Genomic DNA, 23,674 nt, shown 5'->3' on the forward strand with positions numbered 1-23,674 from the left:
TTTCTGTTAAGGCTAATCATAGGTTTGATTTTGTAAAGATTATCCAGTGACAGCAATTGTGGTAATCATGAAAGTCACCAGGAATAGAATATCCTTGAATACTTTACTTCACTCCATGAAAACTGAGGAGTTTTGTCAAGAGTACTGGAGAAGTAACTCCAAGTAATAATGCCATTTAGGTTGATATTTCTGTTCAATTCAATGTTTTGACTCTAGCCGAAATATTGACCTAAAAGATCTATTCCTGAGTCCAGTTATCTTTGTCACAGCTATCAGTATTGTTTACTCCTACATTCTTATTCCTGACTACAGTCATCCTGGTCATAGCTGTCATTTTTGTGTACAGGCCTTTCCAGACTACAGTCATCTTGGTTATAGCTGTCATTTTTGTGTACAGGCCTTTTCCTGACTACAGTCATCCCGGTCATAGCTGTCATTTTTGTGTACAGACCTTTTCCTGACTACAGTCATCCTGGTCATAGCTGTCATTTTTGTGTACAGGCCTTTTCCTGACTACAGTCATCCTGGTCATAGCTGTCATTTTTGTGTACAGGCCTTTTCCTGACTACAGTTGTCCTGGTCATAGCTGTCATTTTTGTGTACAGGCCTTTTCCTGACTACAGTTGTCCTGGTCATAGCTGTCATTTTGTGTACAGACCTTTTCCTGACTACAGTCATCCTGGTCATAGCTGTCATTTTTGTGTACAGGCCTTTTCCTGACTACAATCATCCTGGTCATAGCTGTCATTTTGGGGTACAGGCCTTTTCCTGACTACAGTCATCCTGGTCATAGCTGTCATTTTTGTGTACAGGCCTTTTCCTGATTACAGTCATCCTGGTCGTAGCTGTCATTTTTGTGTACAGACCTTTTCCTGACTACAGTCATCCTGGTTATAGCTGTCATTTTTGTGTACAGGCCTTTTCCTGACTACAATCATCCTGGTCATAGCTGGGTACAGGCATTTTTGGGTACATGCCTTTTCTGACTACAGTCATCCTGCATACAGGCTTATTCCTGATGGGCCTATACACCTTACCTGGCAGAATTCATACATCCAGTAAATGTAAAAATACTTATAGGCCTGTATACCTGACTTGAGTTTTTATACTGTATTCAACACTAAATACCCTGTCAATGCAATATGCATATGCCTGCAGAATTTGCAATATGTCATAACGAGTGAAGAAATCTGTGTGTGGAACCAGGCACTAAACAACTTTCCAAGGCGAAAGTTGGACGAGGGAGAACAAAGCGAGTGAGCTAGTTGTGTGCAGTGAGGAAGCTCTGAGTGGCTTTCACTCTTAATCATGGAGCAGTCTGAGGTGACGCCAAAGTCTGAACCATTGGCGGACCTTAAAGACAGGAAAACCAGTCCCCCTCTTCAGTCAGCCACCCCGTGTAGTCAATCTGTCACAATCAGTGCTGACAACAACATGGCAAAAAACTCAGCCTTTGATTATTGGCGGTAAGGAACAACTTTTTTTCTGTGTGAGAAAGCAGAGAAAATCTGAAATTAAAGGCATATGACTTGAAAGATCAGAAAGAAAAGTTGAATTGGTAGGCTAGAAGGGTATGAAGTCCATTGGTACAAGAATTTTGTGTGTTTGTTAAAATGATGAATTACATTATAGCTGACCAATAGGAAACTCAAAAGGAAAAAAAATGTGGCGTGTTTTCGCAGCTTCATTATCTGGATAGGAAATGTTCCCTGTGCCAAATGAAATGATTGACAGCAATGCTTAAGTTTTGTAGACAGAAATATGTGAAAGATTTGTTGATAAGGTTTTTATCCATCCATCAAATTGGAAAGGAGATGGTGTAGTCTTGGCATATTTAGGGTAGAGTGCTTCATAAAGTCATTACTTAAATTATGATTGAGATGTTATTCATAATTGGCAAGAACTTTAAGCAGATACATGTCTCCCCAAACTTTCTCATTTTGACAGTTTTAAATCTCAATATCGCATTCACAATATCACATCAGTACACTCGTATTTGTAATTTTATGCGTTTGGGATGGGAATGGCGAGTGTGGTAATGATATTCCAATTATGTGAAGGGTTAGTTTTGTGATGGATCACCCTGGGATCAGTAGTGGTCATTTGTGCTTTAGCTGTAATTATGCTTGACTTTTTGTGTCACATTTGTGTCTGGGCACAGGTGTGTCAGTACCGGTAACTGTCTGTTGTAATTTACCTGTGTCACATTTGTGTCTGGGCACAGGTGTGTCAGTAACTGTTGTACTTTACCTGTGTCACATTTGTGTCTGGGCACAGGTGTATCAGTAACTGTCTGTTGTGCTTTACCTGTGTCACATTTGTGTCTGGGCACAGGTGTGTCAGTAACTGTTTGTTGTGCTTTACCTGTGTCACATTTGTGTCTGGGCACAGGTGTATCAGTAACTGTCTGTTGTGCTTTACCTGTGTCACATTTGTATCTGAGGACAGGTATATCAGTAACGGTCAGTAGTGCTTTACCTGTGTCACTTTTGTGTCTGGGCACAGGTGTATCAGTAACTGTCAGTTGTGCTTTACCTGTGTCACATTTGTGTTAAGCACAGGCGCACTTTATCTGTACTTTTTTTAGCAAGGTTTACAGAAGTAGGCCTACATGTACATCATTACCTGCAGTTCGTGTAAAGAAACTGTGTGTACCAGAAGGCATTTGCTAGCTTAGCTTGTGCAGGGAATGTCTGTTGTCTCTCTGCCTTTGTTCAGAAATGTATAACTTCTTTTGTAAGGAGAATAGGTGTGTACAGGTAAATTTATGCAGGTGTTTCAGTAATATAGCTATTTAACCGTCTTTCTCCAGTCTGTTGTGCCTGGGGTCAGCATTAAGTGGCCTAATGCCTTACCATCCAAATATCGCTGTGTTTTGCCCACCTTTTAAATGATGAGGAAGCCACAATGGGCGGCATTGTCTCATGCTTAGATTAGAGTCACGTCACTTTCGACGACATGTCGCCAGCCGTGCATGCCAGCTACGATTTGACTGCGAAGATTGTCACTCGCTGAGACAGCATGGTGCCAGCTTTGACACATCATCGTAAATTATCCTTATCAACTTGAGATCATCAGTGAATATCAGGGGGGAAAAAACGCGCACCTTCTGAATGCAAATGAAGGGAAAACTGTGGTTCATTGCTCAAGCCCTGTCAAGTCTGAACTGTTAATTATTTTAATGCTGTCTTGAAAATGATACTTAATTATTAAACCTGGGGAGTTCGTGTCTTGATACATTCTTGGATCTATTTTGCATGTTTAATACTTCAGCCAAGATAGTTGCGGTATTCAGCTGTAGGACATTACCCATTTCTGACAGCTTACCTTCTGTGCTTGTCAAACTTACCTGTCTGAAGGACTTTGTTCTAAACGGCACACCAGGTTTTTCTAATCACGTACGGTATGGATTAATTGCAAACATGACTCGACCGATAGGCCGCCCCTCATGAATATTTATACCCTATTTTATCATTAACAACAATGTGTAATCACAGCTTGAGTTCTATGTACATAAGCATATAGATGACATCCGAGTCATAAAAATGGTACTTCCAAACAAAAAGTAGTTGTTAAAACTTGCAATTAAACATTAACTGTGGCGCTGTGCACCTGTAATAAAATTAATTGAAAGGGTTTATAGCCTCCACCTCTCATATAAACAGTTTATTTTTGTATTCAGTTCGTCAAGCCTGATCTTTTGTTGCTGTATTTTTCTCCGCAGATAGAGTCTGGTATTTCTCACGTCGTTTTCTGACACAAGGAACACCAGCTTTCTTCTCATTTTACAACTTCAGGTGCCAGTCAGGTGAAATGAAACAAAAGCACAGACTTCATGTTACTGATCTATGAATGGGGAATTTAAATGGAAACAACTGAATTGTCAAAAGTAAATGTCGTGCAAATGTGGAGTTTATTGTGGGGAAGATTTTTATAAGCTGAAACCTAACTAAATTAGTAATTTCTGTCATTTTTTTTTTTTTTTTGTTCTATTTATTTATTTAATTGTTGTTTTACTCTGTGCTGAAGAATATTTCACTTATACGATGGCGGCCAGCATTATGGTGGGAGGAAACTGGGCAGAGCCCTGGAGACACCCACAACCATCTGTAGTTTGCTGACAGGCCTTTCCACGTACGGCCAGAGAGGAAGCCAGCATGAGCTGGACTTGAAATCACAGCGACTGCATTGGTGAGAGGCTCCTGGGTCATTGTGCCAGACTCTTGGTCACTATTTTTATTTTAAAAATGAAATGTAATTTATGTGGAAGTTAATTTTGTGAATCTTAGTTTGTAGTTGATGAATCATCACAATGAGATTGCCAGAATTACAAGAACAGTTTTGAATAGCTTTGAAAAAGTTAGTTTTTAACAAAATGAAGTCCGCATGCTATAATAATTGGATGACACGGATTATTCCTGCTCATTATGACCACAAAATATTTTCAAAATATATTAATGCCAATAACAACATTGATGACTTTATACTTTTTATGAATACTTATTTTTCTTTGACAGATAAAATTAGGCTTAATTGTTTGACAAACTCGTTAAAGTTAATAAAGATCATGATACTAGTCTGTACTTAGATGTGTGCACGTAGTTTACAGTTAGGCTGAAGTACAATTTTGCAGAGGACGGTCTTGCTACTAATTTATTTCTGTCCACTTTAAGTCTTTATTTAATGATCAGTCATTGATGTTGTTTTCTCTTCCCCAGCCCTCTCCATCAACATGATATTAACAACTGCTGCACACATCATCCCATTTATTGATTACATTTATCTGTGGGTTGTGTTAGCCAGCCCAGATAATTTCCTCATCACTTATTTAAATTTGCTTAACCCATAACATCACCAGATTATTGTTGGTGTCAGAAAATTCTTAACCGTTCACATTGGTTTGTTTCGAAAGATCAAACATTTTGGAGTTACAGGGGTTAATGCAAAGAAGCTGATTCAGTTTACTCGCAATTATAGACATTGATAATGATTCAAGCTTGCTCTGGTATGTGGTGCGTGTGCTGTTATGCCCATGTTGTCAACACCCAGAAGCCATCTGACTTTTTCTCCTGATATCGATTTATGTATTTCCATTTTGGAGCTGAATAATACATGTATACACTTTGATCCTCTACTCTGAGATTACCCCTGCATTATGATAAAGGTATTTTAGAGGATACACCTGTAAACCAGTAATCTGCATTTATCTTGAGTGTTGTTCATGGTTCTACAGGTCTGACCTGGCCACTAAAGTCACATGTTCAAAATCCAGCTCTTGCTGATTTAATTGCTGCTTTAAGTTAGGAGGTTTTATCTGGTGCAACAGTTTCCTGCGTGGTGAGAAACTCTGGTTTCCCACTGGCACCAAATAACCTATATGTAAAGTGAGAGAAGAAGAATATTTAAAGCATGTACATGTATGGGTAGGGCAGAAAAATGATGTTTAAGAGAACTTGTAAGCTTAATTCTTTAGACAAAATGAATTCACAAAAAAAAAAAAAAAATATTCACAAAAACATTTACCTTTTGTGGCATAGTTGATTAAATTTAGTTTTAATTTTTTAAAACGTTTTATGTAAATGAGATGTGATATGTGTAATCGACTTCTGTCCTCCTAGTTTTTCAAGCATGTATATAATGAATATAAGTATATATAATATACATGTATATAAGAATAATTTTATACTAAATACTTTGTTACTGTATTCAGTGTATATGAAGAACTGGAAAATTTATTCATGTAAATTATGAGAATTTTTCTACTTTACATCAGAATTTCTTTGTGTGGAATATCACAGGAAGGTAGCCAGCCATTGACCATTGTTATACAAAATATAAAACAGAACACCAGTAGCTGCTATTTTGTGAACAAGTTTTTTTTGGTAACATGTCTGTAGTGTTCATGTACATTTTGGCTGACAACAGAGGAGTTCCACTTGTTTTTCATGAGGAAATATTTGGTTTCAAATCACAGGACATAAATATTTCTTTTGGGGCCAGAAAAACACTTGGTGTTCTTCATTTGTCAGAGGTTGTACTTGTTTGCATATTTCCTCTCGCTGTTTCTGAACCAGGGAAGAGATGATTGACATCTACCTTCATTATCTAAGGTCAGAAAGCAGCCCAAGTGAGATGCATGCTCACACAGTGGCCTTTAGCTCATGCCCACAAATTCTTGGTCATGCTTTGTTGTAAGTAGAAGGATGGGTGAAGCCCTAGAGCTGCCGTATATTTTGCACTCTTGGGAAAACACACTTCTCCCTTGTTCCATTGTTTATGGGACAGGAGAAATCACTGGTATGCTGGCCTTTTTGACTGGCGTAGCACATAATTTGCTTCAGAGATCTTTGTTTTCTGTGCACGGAGGGTAATAACGCTTATTCTTGTCTTTGTGGAAAAGGAAAATTCTAAATCTGCTGTAGCCTGTAAGTTCATTCACTCCACTGGCTGGTGTGTCCCCGAGTCTTTGAGACGCCCTATTTTCACAGAATAAACAAAGGAGAGATAGGGAATGTAGAAGAAAATTGGAAATGAGTTGGCCTGATTTCAAATTCTGGCAAAACCTATGGTTATGTGTATTTTTTTGAGCTGTATATGTTACCCTAAATGACCTCAAAGTTCGACCATGACAAACTTGCTCGGTTTTTCTATTTCTGAGAGTTTTATTGGTTGTAGAAAGATTCTTTTAGGTTCGTTTCGAAGTTAGAATGATATCCTACCGTTTCAGCATCTGATATAATATTTTATGACATTTTTTATTTGCCTCTTTTGGATGAAATGTTAAATCATTTAGCGTATGTATTTATCTTCTAGCCTTCTGGTGACTCAGTACTGCTTAGATAAATGGTCTAGAGAAGCAGTGTTGAAATACCATGCAAATTACTAGACGCAGACATGATTTTTTTCCACTTTTTAGCGGAATTCCGCTTTTTCTTTGTTCAGTTTCGATTAATTTACCTGTTTTCCGTTTTTTTTCTGTGTAGTAACATTTTGTAAAGTTCCGATTTATTTCCTCAAAATAAAGTCGAAGATTCTGTCAATTTGCCGATGCATGGCTACCGAAATCTGGCATTGCCGGAGGTTATAATGTTATCTGAATGGAGTCTATTGTCCAGTCAGATCATGTGTTTCATTAAGCCGAACTGTTTCAACCAATCGGGAACAAGATACCATTATTCGAAGGCAGAAGCAGAGCCAGCCCGGTCAAAAATGGCGGCAACGTCTCGGAGTATCGTGGATCGATCAGATAAAGATTTTGATGCGCGTACAGTGGACAAGGGGTTGAAAAACATCTGGAGGTGGGATGGGCTTGAACGGAAGGTCGAAGGGGAATACGTGGGAAAATTCATGAGGAAGATAACATCCGCCGGTTTGGCTTTCTGCGAGTTGTGCCACAAAGATGTGCATTATGGGGGTTGCGGATGGAAGGCGTTTTGGGGCTATGATAGTAAATTTCAGCTATTTTCTTGGTTCACCACAATCATGTCTGTAGACATTAAAGGTTACATTTGTCAATATCTGTGTGATATTATCTCCTCTCCGAAATTTGTTCTGAGTCAAATGTATATATATGTATATACATATGTATATATATATATATGTACCTGCACATTTAGTGCTCATTTAGATCATGTTTTATTTATTTACTTCATAACATAACAAAGAATATCATGGAATGATTCTCTCCACTTTCCTATTGTTACACGTCTTTTTTTCTGCATGTTACACATTTTTATAATATCCGCAAAAAACCATTGATTCATCACACTGAAATAACTGAAGTCTTTCAGTTTTTTTTCTATTATCCCCGATGATCGGAGTAACTTAGCTTTTAAGAAACTAACGTGGCTGTGCGAGTTGGCACTAAAGCGATCACAGCAGATTGATGGAGTGGGTTGTGGTCAGAGGGCAAAGCTTGATATTTCGTGAATCAAAAAGAGGAATTTATTCAGAAATGATAAACTGAAGCCATGTGATAATGCTCATGGCTGCCAAGACCTTCACAGGTAGAGGTACAGCTTCATTACAGGTGGTGACACGGGCGGTGGAGGCGCATACCTGTCAGTCGTTGTATTATAGTAATTAACTTGTGGCAGATGAAATTTTCTTGATTGTTTAAGTTTACGAGGTGGAGTGTTTAAACAGTTGGATTTGACTTGCTTTGAAAAAAATGTTCAGTTCGAAAGTGTACTGAGGGCATCAATGATAATACACCTGTAACTGTACCACATGTGTGAAAAACTTCCCTATGTAATCAGTTTTTATCAATGTTTACAATACCTGCTTTACAACCTATTCATATTTTTGGCCAAAGCGATACAGGTATCTTTGTTTCCATGGTGATTTGTCATCAGCCTGAAGCTCATTAGGGTATTATCCTCACTCCAGTGAACACGAGAATTAATTGAGGCTGGGATTTTCATTTTTACCTGTGGGATCTTGACAGATAAGTATTTTATCTAGATCCATAATCTACGTGAGAGGTAATAACAAACAAAAACGAAACAATCTGATGGCCTGAAAGACATTTTGCAGCTCGGTGAAATATTGCTCCAGAAAACGATGTAGCTCAGAGCCAGTTTTGTCACACAAACTGCTTAAAATGAGCTGGTCATTATTTTGGGTGATTTTTTTTCCTTCAGTTTTTGGTTTGGTCTTGGGTGGGTTAATAAAACTGAAGTGAAATAGATTATGTAGAAGCTCTGGTTATTGCTTGAGGGAATTGAGATGGAATATTGAGATAGCTGGGACCTATCACTTTAGGCTACCTTCACTGTCATCTGTTAACCCACTAGGGCTGTGTGGTGTAGTACACTACATCAGCAACTGTCACAGATTTAATGCACTTTTCTGCTCATCCTCCTTCCCTAGGGCGTGACTTTGTAGAGGGTTAGTTGGGTGTGTGTGTGTGTTGGGGGGGGGGGGGGGGTATTGGGTTTAAGTGTGCCTTATGCTGGCAGTCTAGATAGAATTGAAAATACTGACATTTTTCAAAACTGTTGTCTCAGAAGGTCGACATCCTGGAGATAACTTCATTTATTATTATTGTTGCCATGGAGACACCAGCATTTGATGTATGGTAACCAAGCAACAGTTAATTATCAACTCTTTGGTAAGGTGATTTCAAATGGTGCGTGGCAGAAAGCATTGGCATTAGTGTTTATACACGTAGCGGAAAGATGACATCTACGAAGTATAAAGTAGATGTATATTAATTTAGGGTTAATAAAGACAAGATTTCTGGATAAATGTGCCCTCGGGCCCATTGACCGATTAGGTCAATAGTTAAACAAAACTACAGGAAAGATGCCAAATATAAACCCTAACCACTCGCATAAATCATTACTTGATTGGGTGTTTTATTAACCCTATACAGATGTTAAAATTGATGGAGTGTTTTCCAAATAAAAACCAAAGAAAAAACCCTACACTGACCGGAAGAGTAAGGTTGACAAGAAACAAGGCTGAAAAGTTAAAAAGATTGTGAATGATGGATGCTGGACATCCTGTATTAGCAGTCTATCAACGAAGATTTTTTTGTGTGCTTTATGGCGAATTTTGACAGTATATTTTGTTTATCAAGTACATCATGAATACTTGAATGTTCCAAATTTTTGCACAAAATGAGCTGTTTCTAAAAATGTGTAATTGAGTTTTATTATTGACAATTATGAGGATAATTATTGATCCGAGTCATGTATTTTTAGGCGTTTTGGTGTTAGAGGATATTTATCAGGATGTACTTGTGTCATTTGACTGGTTGTTCTTAAGGCAGTTTCTGGCATGGACAATGGACAACAGAAATATCTGTCAGTCAGTTCTGCTCAATTCATCACAGTAGCTGCCTGCTATTTTAAATAACTGATTGTCTCAAGTCGTTTCATGATCACTTTTAAGGTGATACTCATCACGTTACATGCATGTATTTTATGTATCAGAAGAGAATGGTACATCGTTTGGCCATGAATTTGGTGAAGTTTTGTACTCGATATGCTACACACATACTCCTCCTTCTTGATACATGTATATTTAGGTTTACATTTCGAATGAATTGCATGTGTCAGTCATAAGCTAGCACAGAGATAGGTGATTTGATAATATCAGTGATGTTTATACGATTTTTTTTTGGAAAGTGCTTATTTGTTTTGTTTTCGAAATAAAAGTAATAAAAGGACAATGAACAAAAAATATATTCTGTTCATAGGATTGCAGTGATTTCAAACATTGAGAAGTTTTACTTTCTTTAGCAAACCGATTTAAAAGACAGTAATTAGCATCCTTTAATTAATAAGTAACGCTTGCAGTTGTAAACAAAACAGACAAAATTCTGATATATTTTAACTAGATGCAAAACAGCATCTAGTGCAGAAATTTATTGTGTATCAACAACATTAAAAATGTCCCTATGGCAGTATCATCCAATCAGTGCTCCTTCACTCTTCCACAGTGTTCAAAAAGGGCAAGTAGCAGGCTGCAGACAGCTGTCTACTGTTGTCCCTGTAGCCACCTACTTTGAATATTCTTACTTTTAAATCAATAGTAATTGTGGCATAATTACTTTCAATTCAGCCGCCTACTTTTGAACTTTGACCTCCGTCTCCAATTCTGAATGAAAACTCTGCTCTTCAGTTCGGAGGCAAATCTTGGACCCAATGGCGCGAATTGCCAATGCGTTGCCTATAGGAGCTCCCCACCCCCACCCAACCCAACTCTAACTGACTTGAAATGTAGACAGGTTATTGTATGTATGGTAGGAGTTATAAGAGCTTAAAATAGCTTCATACTCTGAGCATCTCCCTTCTGTTACCTACACCCTGCTTGCTAAAGGCCCTCAAGTTTGTTCAGTAAATTGAATTAACCACTTACCATGTTCCCATGATGTTTTCTCAACAAACTTGCATGTTGTCAGTGCAAACAGGGAATGTGGGAGTTGGGGTCACTAGGGGTCATGGGCCTGGGGTAGAATTGAGGCAGCAACCCATTCTATTCAGCTCTCATTAATATGGTCTTCAACTGGTTACAATGAATAGGCCAGAGTCCACAGATTGTTTGTACTGTCAAATTAATGCTTCGGATTAGCATATGTTCTTTCTATATAAATATATATATATATATATATATATATATAGGCAGAATTTTCTGAATGTCTTTGATCACATCACATCTAATCACATTATAGATAGTAGACAGGTGTACCACTGATAACCTTGCATTTCTACCTCCTAAGTTCATGAAGACCAAGGAACAACATATCCATGTGACATAATATACTCATTTTATTTGGTAATATTATTCATCAAATTTAGAGACAAATTATAAAGTCAGAAACAACTATTTATTTCAGAGGGTTCTTACTGGTCATTTAAATCCTTACATGTACCTGAAGGTTTTGAGGAGAAAAAAGTTCTTTTGAGATATTTTTTTTTTAAATGCTTCTGTTTACAGTTTTTGATGTTCTGTAAACTGATGTTCTAAATGCATTTACAAATAAAACACCAAAATGGTATTAATTAATCTCCACTTAAAGGTTTGTTCCTAAACTGATTCATCCTAAAATGAAAGAACACATGAAAACATTGATTGAGAATATTGGGTCTCTCAAACGGGTGGGAACCTTGCTAATATTTATCATTGTTAAATGACAAATGGAAACTGCACGTTAATGTGTTGGGAGTTGCATGGTTTTAGGTGTCGAGATTTTTCTACATAACATCAAGGCATTTTCTGTAAACCTGCAAACCTTTTCATCCTCTAAAGTACTTTTTTTTTCAATGGAATTTATGCACACAATTATTATGAAAATTTGTATCTTTTACTAAAGATGCAGTCTTCCTGAAACCCAATAGTTCTCTTAGAATGTTTTAAAATATTCCTTGCACAAATAGTTGAAAAGTTTGGCAAATTAGAGTAAGTTGGAATTAGAGTTCCAACTTCACAAACTCTTTCATTCTCTGTGTTTAAGCAAGTGAAGATATACACTGGATATAAGCATTGCCTGAGAGGAGTGCTTGTCGGGCGCCATACCAGCAGGACTGTGGTCTCTAAACTCGCCTGTCTAGCAGCTCTGGGGTAGGGAGTGCTGGGAAAGCACCACCCTGCTGTAATAGGCAGATATTCCCTCTGTCCTGTACATGAGTCTGGCTTATTGCAGGCCCCTACAGATGTTTTTGGTTAGTGTAACATGTAACATGGACCCAATTATGAAGGCGACAGAAAAAAAGGAGTTTGGAAGCTTATAGCTCTCAGCTTCAACATGGCTAGGAGAGAAATATTCCAAATTGTGCACATGGAGTTTGATTTGTCATTTGTTTCAGGAAACAATGAAATGAATCAAATTGATTAGAGATCTATAATTTTAACACAATTATTAATTTCAGTTCAACTTGCCCTAAAATTTCAAATGGGGCTGAGTTACTCATTTTGTTTGATTCTGACAAGTCAGCTGCTCATAGAAAGATGTTTTGAGGTTTGCGTTTTGGCTAGAATGTATGGTATGTGGCTGGCAAAATGTCAGTTATAGCACTGCCACAAATATTTTATAGCCTTTATTTATTTATTTATTTATTTGATTGGTGTTTTACGCCATAATCAAGAATGTTTCTTGAGCCCCGAGAAAACTCACGACCATCCGCAGGTTGCTGGTAGACCTTCCCACATTATAGCCTTTAAATTGCCTGTAAAACTGCATTTTTCCATCTGGAGTTTTTAGGAAAGATACAAGGTTATTCTCACAGGATTTATGGCAAAATATACAATCTCTCACATGAGCCTAATGATATCATTTAGACCAATTTTGAATTGATTGGAAGTGGAGAACTTTGATTTGAACGTAGATATTCATACGGAATATTAATTTCAAAAATATTGACTGTATAGATTTATAGATATACAAGTAGATGTACATGTTTGTAAAGGCTCACAATACATCAGCCAGTCAGTATTATAATCTGTTCAATTCTCAGTGCAGAAATATCAGTGGATGAATCATTCAGCTTCATGTGTGGACATGAAAATGACTGGTTTTGTTGTGCTAAAGGAGCCTGGCAAGACCTCGTTCTTAAGACTTAATCTTGATTTAATCGCTGCAGCCCCATTGATATCATAAGCCCTTCTGTGGATGCAGGATGAGGAAGTCTGCAGCTAACTGTCTGCAGAAAGAGAGAGTTGAGTGGACAGTTACAAGTGGCAAAGGTGGAACTAATCACTGGGTATTGAAAGTTGGGGTGGGTGGGGGTGTTTGGTGGGGGGGGGGGATGTGCCCCCTGCAGGACAAGGAGACCAATGTCAACTCAGACTTGCTCAGTACCCAGCCCTGTATCCCATCCTCTGTCTCCTTCTTTGACCTTGCATGTCTCAACCCTCTCAACACCCCTGACAACCCCCCCCCCCCCCCACCCTTTCCTGGATGTGGCCCATTCAGAATCTCAGCCTCAGTATTAATATCAACAGGTCAGTCGCCCTGGTCAAAGCAAGAAAACCTCTGCCACTATAGACAGCCATTGGAATTTGAAAGACTGCCTTGTGTATGCTATTACCAATGGATACACACACATAATGCAGTACTGAGTCCCATCATGTTAACCAAACTGGGAAGAATTTTGACTTCAAAGATTTAGGTTTACCTATATATTTTGTTGCAGTGGAAAAAGTAAACATGGATGTTTGAAATGAATGTGATGATAAATATGATTATTATCACAAATCTGTAAGTAATATTTTTTAGCACTTTTTTTCAATTTTCATTCTGTGCATCAACGTATATATATATATATATATATATATATATATATATATATATATATATATCCTGACAAATCTCCATAATGTACCATGGAAACCAATTATGAAATAGACGTTTAAAGTGGAAAGGAGTTAGCTCATTCACCAGGGTAGAATATTCAGACAAAAGTTGTTACTATGGTGTTTTATTATTGCAGCCTGTCAATGTTGGTTATTGTGATATCTGGCAGTGGCTGCAAACTGGGGAACTTAAGGCTGGCATGTCTCTTCTCAACCATCAATCATTAGCTTCCTTGCCCCAGAGAGGTTTGAAGACTGGGTTAGAGGAAGGGGGTGGGAGGGCAAATGAGATAGGAGTGTGAGAAGCCCAAAACCAAAATATGTGGGAAAGTCAGAAATGGAAAAATTCAAAAACAGAAATAGATGTATGGCTTATGTATGGTTTCTATGTTTCTTTCTTTCACTGAGTAGCAATTGTTTTATTAGCATTTTGTTGGAGGAATGTCTTTGTTAAGGTGTACTAGCAATTACAACTGTGTATAAAATTTGATTACATATTTTAAAAAAGAATTTTGAAGAATATTTCCCATGTACAGCGCAAGATCTATTCACATACTCTGTACACAAGGAAACATCTTCTTTGTTTTTACTGGAAGTTTTCAAATGTATGCATATCTTACCTTGGAAAATTGTAACATTTTTTCTACATGTAGTATAGGCACATGCATATATAGACAGGCGTCAACACAAAACTTACTGTTTAAATCAAAATCTCTGCAAAAATTTTAATTTGATTTTAGTTCAAGTATTATACATATAGGCCATATGTAAAAGCGCTTTCATTTCAAAATAAACAGCTTGTGTGTATCAAATATAAGAAAAGGCTAAAAAAAATTGATAGCACTTCAGTTTTTTTCTGGAATTGAACTTGTGCTATTTGACTGTACAAATAGCAACACCCTGTGATGCATGCTTCTAGCTGTCAATCACAGGCTTAAAAGATTGTATGTTTCAGGGTAGGTAAGTTAAGACAGCGTGTTCAGGGTGAAGACTAAATCAGACCAAGTTTGTTTGTTCCTTAGGTGTCTGACAGGTTAACAATCGTTTCCAGAAGGAGAGAAAAAAACCAGGACCAACCCCCCCAAAAAATGTTTGTGTTTACATTGCTGCAAAATAGAAGCGTGCCAAGTTTGTATTGCCAAAACAGTTGTCAAAGACATCTTAACTCTTTAGCGAGGCGCCCCCTCTCTTTAAAACAGGGCAGCCAGCAGTGGCTATGTAGTCGCTGTTTAGCAGTAGTTTGGAGGGAGCCAGAGGACTTACACCCGGAACTGGTAAAGTAATTCCAGTTGTAAGAATGGGTGTAGAGTTGCTGCTTCCCATCTAGGCCTATCATCTAGCCCAGCAGAGCACATTAGTCCAGCATTTAACCTCAGCCCTCCTAAGACATACCAGCTCCCTAATTCTTCCGCTGTTCACACACACTAAAAAAAGGAGAGTTTAGAGTAGATTTTAAACAATGAATAAAAAGGCATCGTTTTGGGCGAAATCAAGGACTTTCTTTCTTAATACATGTACATATTATGGATATGTAAGATATGGCTCTGGTTGAAGGATATGTGTGCAGATATTTTGCCAGAGATTGGTTTGGATGTTTAAGGTAACCATGGAAGTGATGCTCTGCTTCTAACCTTACCATCTGGTACATTTCAACCGTTGGATGCCCTGTCACAACTTGACAGAATGTTTGCAGTGATTTTAACACATCATTTCAATACATCCCAGCAGTCTCTGTGGTTCCCCTTTCCACCCCACAAAGACTTTAACTTCCTTCCATCTCCCAACCAGACCCTCAAACAGGCCTCCTCCTCCCCACCACCCCTGCTGGGTGAACTCTGATCTTCTCAGAGTGACACAGGCCTCTCCTGCTCCCTCTTGTAGAACTTTTTTCCCTTTAGAGCGCAACTCCGTTGTTTCTCTTGAAAAGACTCAAATAAACCAACTGTTTATAGTAAAACACAAACGCTTTTGCATCGATGATTATCTCACACGTTTCTTATCTCTGTTCTTTTTTTTTTCCTTTTGGCTTTCAGGCTCTTAGACCTACTGAGGAGATATAAATTAAATTAAAGACTTTGCTGCTCTGTTTTGATGTACAAGTGACGTGGCAGTTTATACACTACAGATAAAATCTGCTACTTGTCTCACTTTCATATGCTTTTTGGTGTAAGTTTAGTTCGCTCTTGCTGTGCGCATTAATGTATGCTCAAGAGCTTGTTACACATGGATTTAATACATCCTTGTGTATAATATTGAAGCCAAACATTATGTTATTGTAGTCAAACAAATCCATGATGTTATCACTGTAACCATTATGTTATCGAAGCCTAATGTAACCATTATGTTATCGAAGCCAAATGTAACCATTATGTTATTGAAGCCAAATGTAACCATAATGTTATCCAAGCCAAACATAACCATAATGTCATCAAAGCCAAATGTAACCATTATGTTATCGAAGCCAAGTGTAACCATTATGATTGTCAAAGCCATAGGTAACCATTATGTTTATCGAAGCCTAATGTAACCATTATGTTATTGAAGCTAAATGTAGCCATTATGATTGTCAAAGCCATAGGTAAGTATTATGTTTATCGAAGCCTAATGTAGCCATTATGTCTTCATTGCTTTGAACCTTAATAAACTTAAATACTGACATTAATAGCAGGGTATTCATTTTTATTGGAGAAGGAGGTCGAAGCTCAAAAGTAGGCAGCTGAGTTGAAAGTAATTATGCCACAATTGCTGTTGATTTAAACAGTAAGAATATTCAGAGTATATTCTATGGGAGCTATGGGGGCTATGGGAACGGCAGTAGACAGCTGTCTGCAGCCTGCTACTTGCCCTTTTTGAACATCCTAACTTCTATACAATATTATATGCTGGCAAGAAATATACAGTTAGTTACATGTAATTGTTAAATATTAATTTGTAACTGTTACATACATATAGTAGTTTAAATAATTTTATCAATCATAAAAAAACAAATACCCAAAAAAATTTTTTTAACATTAATACTGCAGAAGTGTAAAGTGACAGAATAGTCAGTGTCAGTTTTTTATTCTGTTCATTCAGTTTTTTTTAGAGAAAAGTATTTATATTTTTTCCAATTTGACCGTGTGATATTCTGTATTTATTATTTGTGTAATTATTGAGAGTTATTCACCACTAGTAAGGAAATACACAAGTTGATACAGCTTAAGGAACAATGTTAAGGACAAAGCAATAATATTTATGTATGCAATGTATTTCTGTTTATTGTAGATAAGTGTTCCCAGCCCTTAAAAAACAAAGATTTTGATGTGTACATCTATGATCACTTTAATGAAGTTATATTCCTGTGATTCCTGAGAATTGTAAATTTGTTGCAGAATGTAAAGATATAAATGTATAACAAATACAACACGGAAATGTATAACAAATACAACACGGAAATGTATAACAAATACAACATGGAAATGTATCACAAATACAACACGGAAATGTATCACAAATACAGCACAGAAACGTATCACAAATACAACACGGAAATGTAAAACAAATACAACACAGAAATGTATCACAAATACAACACTGAAATGTATAACAAATACAATATGGAAATGTATCAAAAATACAGCACAGAAATGTACCACAAATATGGAAAGGAATTGTATCACTAACTCGGCATGGTAATGTATCACAAATGCAGCATGGAAATGTATCACAAATGTAGCACGGAGATGTATCACAAATGCAGCATGGAAATATATCAGAAATAAAGCACAGAAATGTAGCATAAATACAGCACGGAAATACTTCATGACTGTCTATCCTTTTCTGCTGTGCTGGCATGTAACTCATTGTAGGGTAACTCATTGTACGGGTAACTCATTGGAGAGGTTTGTGTTAGTGAACAAACCCCTATAGCCTGTACGATAGCCTGTACAATAGCCTGTACAAGCGGCATGCTAGCTGGCTTTTTACTTTGGCATTTGTGAAGGGCTTGAAAATGACCCGAGACTATAGTAATGGAGTCCCCTTACAATAGCGGAGAGGTGAAGCGTTTAGCAGACATGGGTTTGATGGCCTTTTAGCCACTCGTCTCTGGATTCTGTCTGTTCCTGATTGTGTCCTATAACCCATATTGGTTTTTGTATACAATTCCTATTTTTTGATGAGGGTCATGAGGGGTAGAGAGCGAGGTGCATGAATACCATTGGATTATCTTTTAGCGATGAATTTGTGGAAAAACTGACTGAAGATTTTGTAAGGCTGATACTTGACTGTGCAGATTTATTTATATATTTACAGTGATTTTAATGTTTTTGAAAACTAAAAGTAATACTTTATAGACACCTTTATTGTTATTTTCAGAGTTTAGCTCATCTATTGATGGATTTATGGAGTTTAAATTTATACAGATATAAAAGCATATGAATTATTTTGTATTTAGTGCGATGCAACATATTTTACTTTTAGAATAGCACTGCAGTTCTGGATTTATTTGTTAATCAATGTAAACAATGTAGATCTCAAAAAGCCAGTCTACCATTGACAATTCAAATCATTGTCTTAAACCTTTTCCTTTATCATCCCTGCATGGAGCTGGAGACCTGAGTTAGTGTGATCATGTCATCATGGTAAGGTGGCATAAGGACAGTCCCTCCCTCTACTCTTTACCCTCAGTGTTGGTGATCAGGAAACACACCTTGCCTGTCAGGTTTATGTTAAAGTTACTGGAGTGTATCACCTGAAGCGACTATAATATGCCTAAAGTGCCGCTCTGCTTTCAACCTTGATCAGCCGAAGCCGTCACATTTTCAGCCCAGCACAGTACACCTCCGTTTTGTGTGCCGCGTTCTTTCCCCCTGCTAGGGTAAGGTTTCAGGTCAGGGCGTTTCAATGGTGAGTTCTTCTTGTCAGCCATGGAACATTTTAAATCATGCCCTGATATTCAGTCCTACCAACCCCCTGCTAATCCACCTTCCGTAAATCACCCAGTGTTCTTTCAAACACAACAGTGGCGTAAATGGGCTTGAACTTCCTAAAGCAAACAAAACAAGAAAGGCCTTGGGAGCCTGTGTTGGTGGCCTGCGTCAGGTCATAAGGCCAGGATAGTGAGTGACCGCATGACACAACATTCTCACAATGTATCTCGATTCATTATTGTGCCTCATCACCGTCTAGTAATAAGGCCAGGATAGTGAGTGACCACATGACACAACATTCTCACAAAGTATCTTGATTCATTATTGTGCCTCAACACCATCTAGTAATAAGGCCAGGATAGTGAGTGACCGCATGACACAACATTCTCACAAAGTATCTCGATTCATTATTGTGCCTCAACACCGTCTAGTAATAAGGCCAGGATAGTGAGTGACCGCATGACACAACATTCTCACAATATATCTCGATTCATTATTGTGCCTTAACACCGTCAAGTAATAAGGTCAAGATAGTGAGTGACCGCATGTAAAGGGAAGACAAGAAATAAAATAGATATAAAATGGAGTTCCTGGTAAAGTGTACACTCATCATTTATTCAATCAGTTACTCATTTATTTCTTTGATTACTGTAAATATGATACCATACACTTGAATTTTTTCACTCTTTCTCGTGGAAAAAAGTTTGTATGAATTTGACTATGCACATGAGAAATACCACATAATGTGCAGCAAAGGAAAAGATACCCAGTCATTTGGAGTGGATTTATTTTGTGAGTCGTTTGTTTTGTTGTTAATTTAGTAAGAACTTCTGTTTGGGTAGAAGCACAAAGAAAAGACTTAATCTAAAAGGCGGACAGTGATACACCCAATCCAAACCATTCCCAAAACTTTTTGAGCGTTCATCAGGGAAATGATCATTAAAAAGCATTGGTACCTGCCCACTCTTTCAGCTGTGGTATCACCCAACCCCAACTCTCATACTAACAGGATAGAAAGTATGAGGGACCACAGAAAAAAATGTGAAGAAAAGACTTAATTAGCAGTGTTGAGGGTGTGGGTACACTAAAGCTGTCTTGTCCAGACTAAACGAAGGTGAAAGCTGGGTGAGTTATGAGATCTCTGGGAGGGTAGGCTTACACCCTAAAGACTGGATGACTCCTAACTTTATGTGCCACACTGGGCAAAAAAAAACAAAAAGAAAAAAAAAAAAACATGGGTACCACCCCTGGCTGTTGCCATCCCCACCCCTTCCTATCACACATCCACCTATTTCTGGCCGAATTAAAAACACTTGGATAAGGTGGATGCTGACTTCAGAGATAAGTCACATCCACGAAAGCCTGATGCATCATATATCTGTATTTTGGTAGCTTTTTTCTTCAGGAAATGTTATTCCTGTGAACAAGTACCGGGGTGGGGGGTGGCGGGGGGGAGGGTGTTGGGTGATATTGCGAATGAAATAACTGGATATGTGCAAGAATTTGTTGGATAAAACCAGAAAAAGAAGAGAGGTCAGAATTTTTAGCTGTTAATTTGTAAGTTAATCAGAATGGGGATTATTACTTTATGATCTGTGTTCTGTTTCTGTTTTATAAACTTTTCTCTAAAGGCAAATAAATCTGTAGTTCATTTGTGTGTGTGGGTGGGTGTCGGGGCGGGTGGTGGGGGGGGGGAGGTTGTCTTGCTAATTAGATGGAAAGGAACATGTATTATGTGGGAAAGAATATGTTAATATAGGAAAAATTGGAAAAGTCTTTAAGTTTTTTGACCTGTTGGTTTGTAATTTAATATTAATGGGGGCTTTTAATCAGTTTCTAGAAGTAAAAGCTATTGTGGAGACATTTAAAAGATACATCATTGTTTCATACCCCACCCCCCCCCAGTATTTTCCATGGCGATATTAGTATCATGAAGGATAGCTTAAACATGTTATGAAAACTTTCCAATGCCAAGGACAACTTCTGCGCTGCATTTCTATAAAAGGTAATGAGAAGATGGTGAGAGCATTCGTGCACAGTGGAAAGAGAAGAATTGTTTGACGTGGTGGATACACATTTTAAAGCATGGTCTTGGCTAACAACTGCCCCCACCCAACACCCCACCCCCATGCCACCTCCCCTCCCCCACCCTACCCACCTCACCCTCCCACCTCAACACACAAGGTTATAAGCACTTTGAGATTCATTACCTTGTTCCCATTGGCTCATTGTCTGCTGACTCAACCTTAGTCCCAGTAACCCTGTCCAGCGCCTGTTTCCTTGGCAACCTAAATAATTTACTATGAAATAGTGATTTGTGATGTGACTCGTCCAGAATTATGTCTGCATGATGACACGAGATTTATTGTGTCTGGGATTCAATCGATAAAAATAACGAGAAACAGAGGCAGAGCATTTCTGTGATTTGTAATACCATGTGATTACACAGGCATGATGTCATCTTCTCTCATGTGGAAGAGATAGCTGTGTTGCATTTCCCTGACAAAGGTTGCTTAATTATTTATGACTTTGTGTTTTGCCAGTTCTCTTTAGTTTAAACATTCATATGTGCTTTGAGGATGGAATGAAATTTTTAAAATTGCCACATCCTTGTATACATTTCTTTGCAGATGTTTAGTGGGGTGGGAAATGAAATATTTCAAACATAGTGCTCATAGAATGGAGACAAATGACAGATACAATGGGGAAATATTTATTGACTTATTTTTTTCCTTCAATGGTTAGCCAGAGTTCTATACAGAGTATCATTGTCTCTGCTGAAAAAATCACATGGGAAAACCTGAAAAAGAAATCAAATGAAATGTTGAATTTCAGCATTAAATTTTCATTGGTGTACATCTTTACATTGAAGCTGTTCTTATATAAATTTTGCAATTTTGGGTATTTGGATTCACTGCATTAAATAACGGTACTCTGTTTATTGCTTTTTGATTATTTTTTTCCAAATAACGAAGTAAAGACAAAGATTTCTGGATATAACCCTGGAGCCGGCTTTGTGAAGCTCACTTAACTAAGTTTGCCCTTAACTACCATGATGACGCATGTTGCAGAGATATAAAGTGCACTTAGCTAAGGGCAACTTAGCACTAAGTATGCTTCATGAAACTGCCCCCAGGTTGTGTTATATCCATCATGCTTAGGACAAAGACAAAGATTTCTGGATATAACCCTGGAGCCGGTTTCATGAAGCTCACTTAACTAAGTTTGCCCTTAACTACCATGACGACGCATGTTGCAGAGATATAAAGTGCACTTAGCTAAGGGCAACTTAGCACTAAGTATGCTTCATGAAACTGTCCCCAGGTTTGTGTTATATCCATCATGCTTAGGAATGGATGTGGACATAATATGAGCTGAATACCAAAACTACAGGTATGCTCAAAAAAAAAAAAAAAAAAAAAGCAAGACTGCGTATTATGAAGGTCATATAGATGTATAACTTTTTTTCTGGTTTGTCATTTGAAATAACTCGTACAAATTAGACGCAAAGTGTCAGCTGTGTGCTAAGTATCTCGACAAATGACAGAATCACTTAGTGTTGCACAAAAAGATCACGGTAAGGCCACTGTGAATTGATGGCTTGGTTCTAATGACCTGTTTCTCAGAATCAAAGATGCTACAAGCATTATTATCAATTATCGTTTTCTTGCCCAAAATATGTTTTTTTTTTCTTCTTTTTGTAATCTTGACCTAGATCACAACGTGGGTTTATAAAATATGTCAAAGTACTTTTAAATGTGATATCTTGGTTGTGCTATATCACAAAAATTAAAACTTATGCCTTTAAGTTCCTGTGGGATGCTTTATGAATGAATAGATGTATTTGTATTTGGGATCTTTCCTTTTATCACTCATATGCTGAATTATTGGCCAAAATGTATGTAAAATGGACAGTAAGAAAAAACAAAAAATTAATTATCAGTGGCCTAAACTCACTCTGAGAAAACAAAATAGTAGGTTATGTCAGGAGCTTTGTATAAAGGGAAGTTTGGCAAGACAGGACAAACACAGGAAATCTCAACTGAAGAGGCTCGAGTTAAGAGTTCTATAAACTTCACTGATTTGATTTGCTCGCAGTTTATTGTCGCAGGCGGGTCCAGGTGGTTTACTTGGAGTAAATATTTGTATCAAAGAAATATCCACCTGCCAAAGTGATCTTAACCAGAGCATCGCCTCTACTTTTGTTGGGTTGATTAATTCTAATGCCGATCTAACCAAGTACTTAACATAGCCATGTGTTTGGATAGGGTGGTCTCTGGCTAGATTCAGTCTATGTAACCTGTTTGGTTATCTAGAGAAAGGGTGACACTAAATAATAATAACAGTAAAACTTCACTGATGGTATCTATGAGTCAAAGAATGCGAATGTAAAGTCTTATTAAGCTCTTCGTGATATGTGTTTTATGATTTATTCGAGCTTGAGGAAAAATGAGAAATTTTAACCTAGAGACAATGAGATGCTGGTGGTGAAATTCTACATCTCATTAAGGTTTTGTTTAGGTCCATTTTATTTAAAATTTCACATTACAGTACCAGGAAGTATATAGGTCTTATTTAGGCATGTGATTTGAGTGAATTTTCAGCCTCCAGGACACTTTCTTTAGTGATATATATCTATGAAGAAGATTAAGGAGAGCCCTGATGTTTGGGACGTCCTGATTGATAATGAAGTGACAGCTGTTGGCTAGAACACAAAAAGTTAATATAAAATGCCTAGTGCTGAAACTATAAGAGGCTAGTGAATAGGACTTTTCGTTTTGATTGTTGACACCACTGCCCTCTTAGAACAATAGCCAGTCAGCCATATTGGAGTCCTTTCTACATGGGCTGGTTTAGAGACAGTACTCCAATATGGCTGCCAGAAGTAAGTCATGCCCTTCTCTTTACATTGTACATGGAATTATGTGGTCCTGTGTCTTAAAATTCGACTGCAAATGTACAAG

At 37.6% G+C, this 23,674-nt stretch overlaps 1 protein-coding gene across 1 annotated transcript in view; it reads left to right on the plus strand.

Moving 5' to 3' along the window:
• LOC135477627 (uncharacterized) overlaps window positions 1-23,674 on the plus strand; it is a 38,525-nt gene that overhangs the window by 10,156 nt on the left and 4,695 nt on the right. The gene's annotated exons all lie outside the window — the stretch shown is intronic.

Source organism: Liolophura sinensis, chromosome 11 (genome assembly GCF_032854445.1).
Source record: "Liolophura sinensis isolate JHLJ2023 chromosome 11, CUHK_Ljap_v2, whole genome shotgun sequence".
Classification (NCBI taxonomy): domain Eukaryota; kingdom Metazoa; phylum Mollusca; class Polyplacophora; order Chitonida; family Chitonidae; genus Liolophura; species Liolophura sinensis.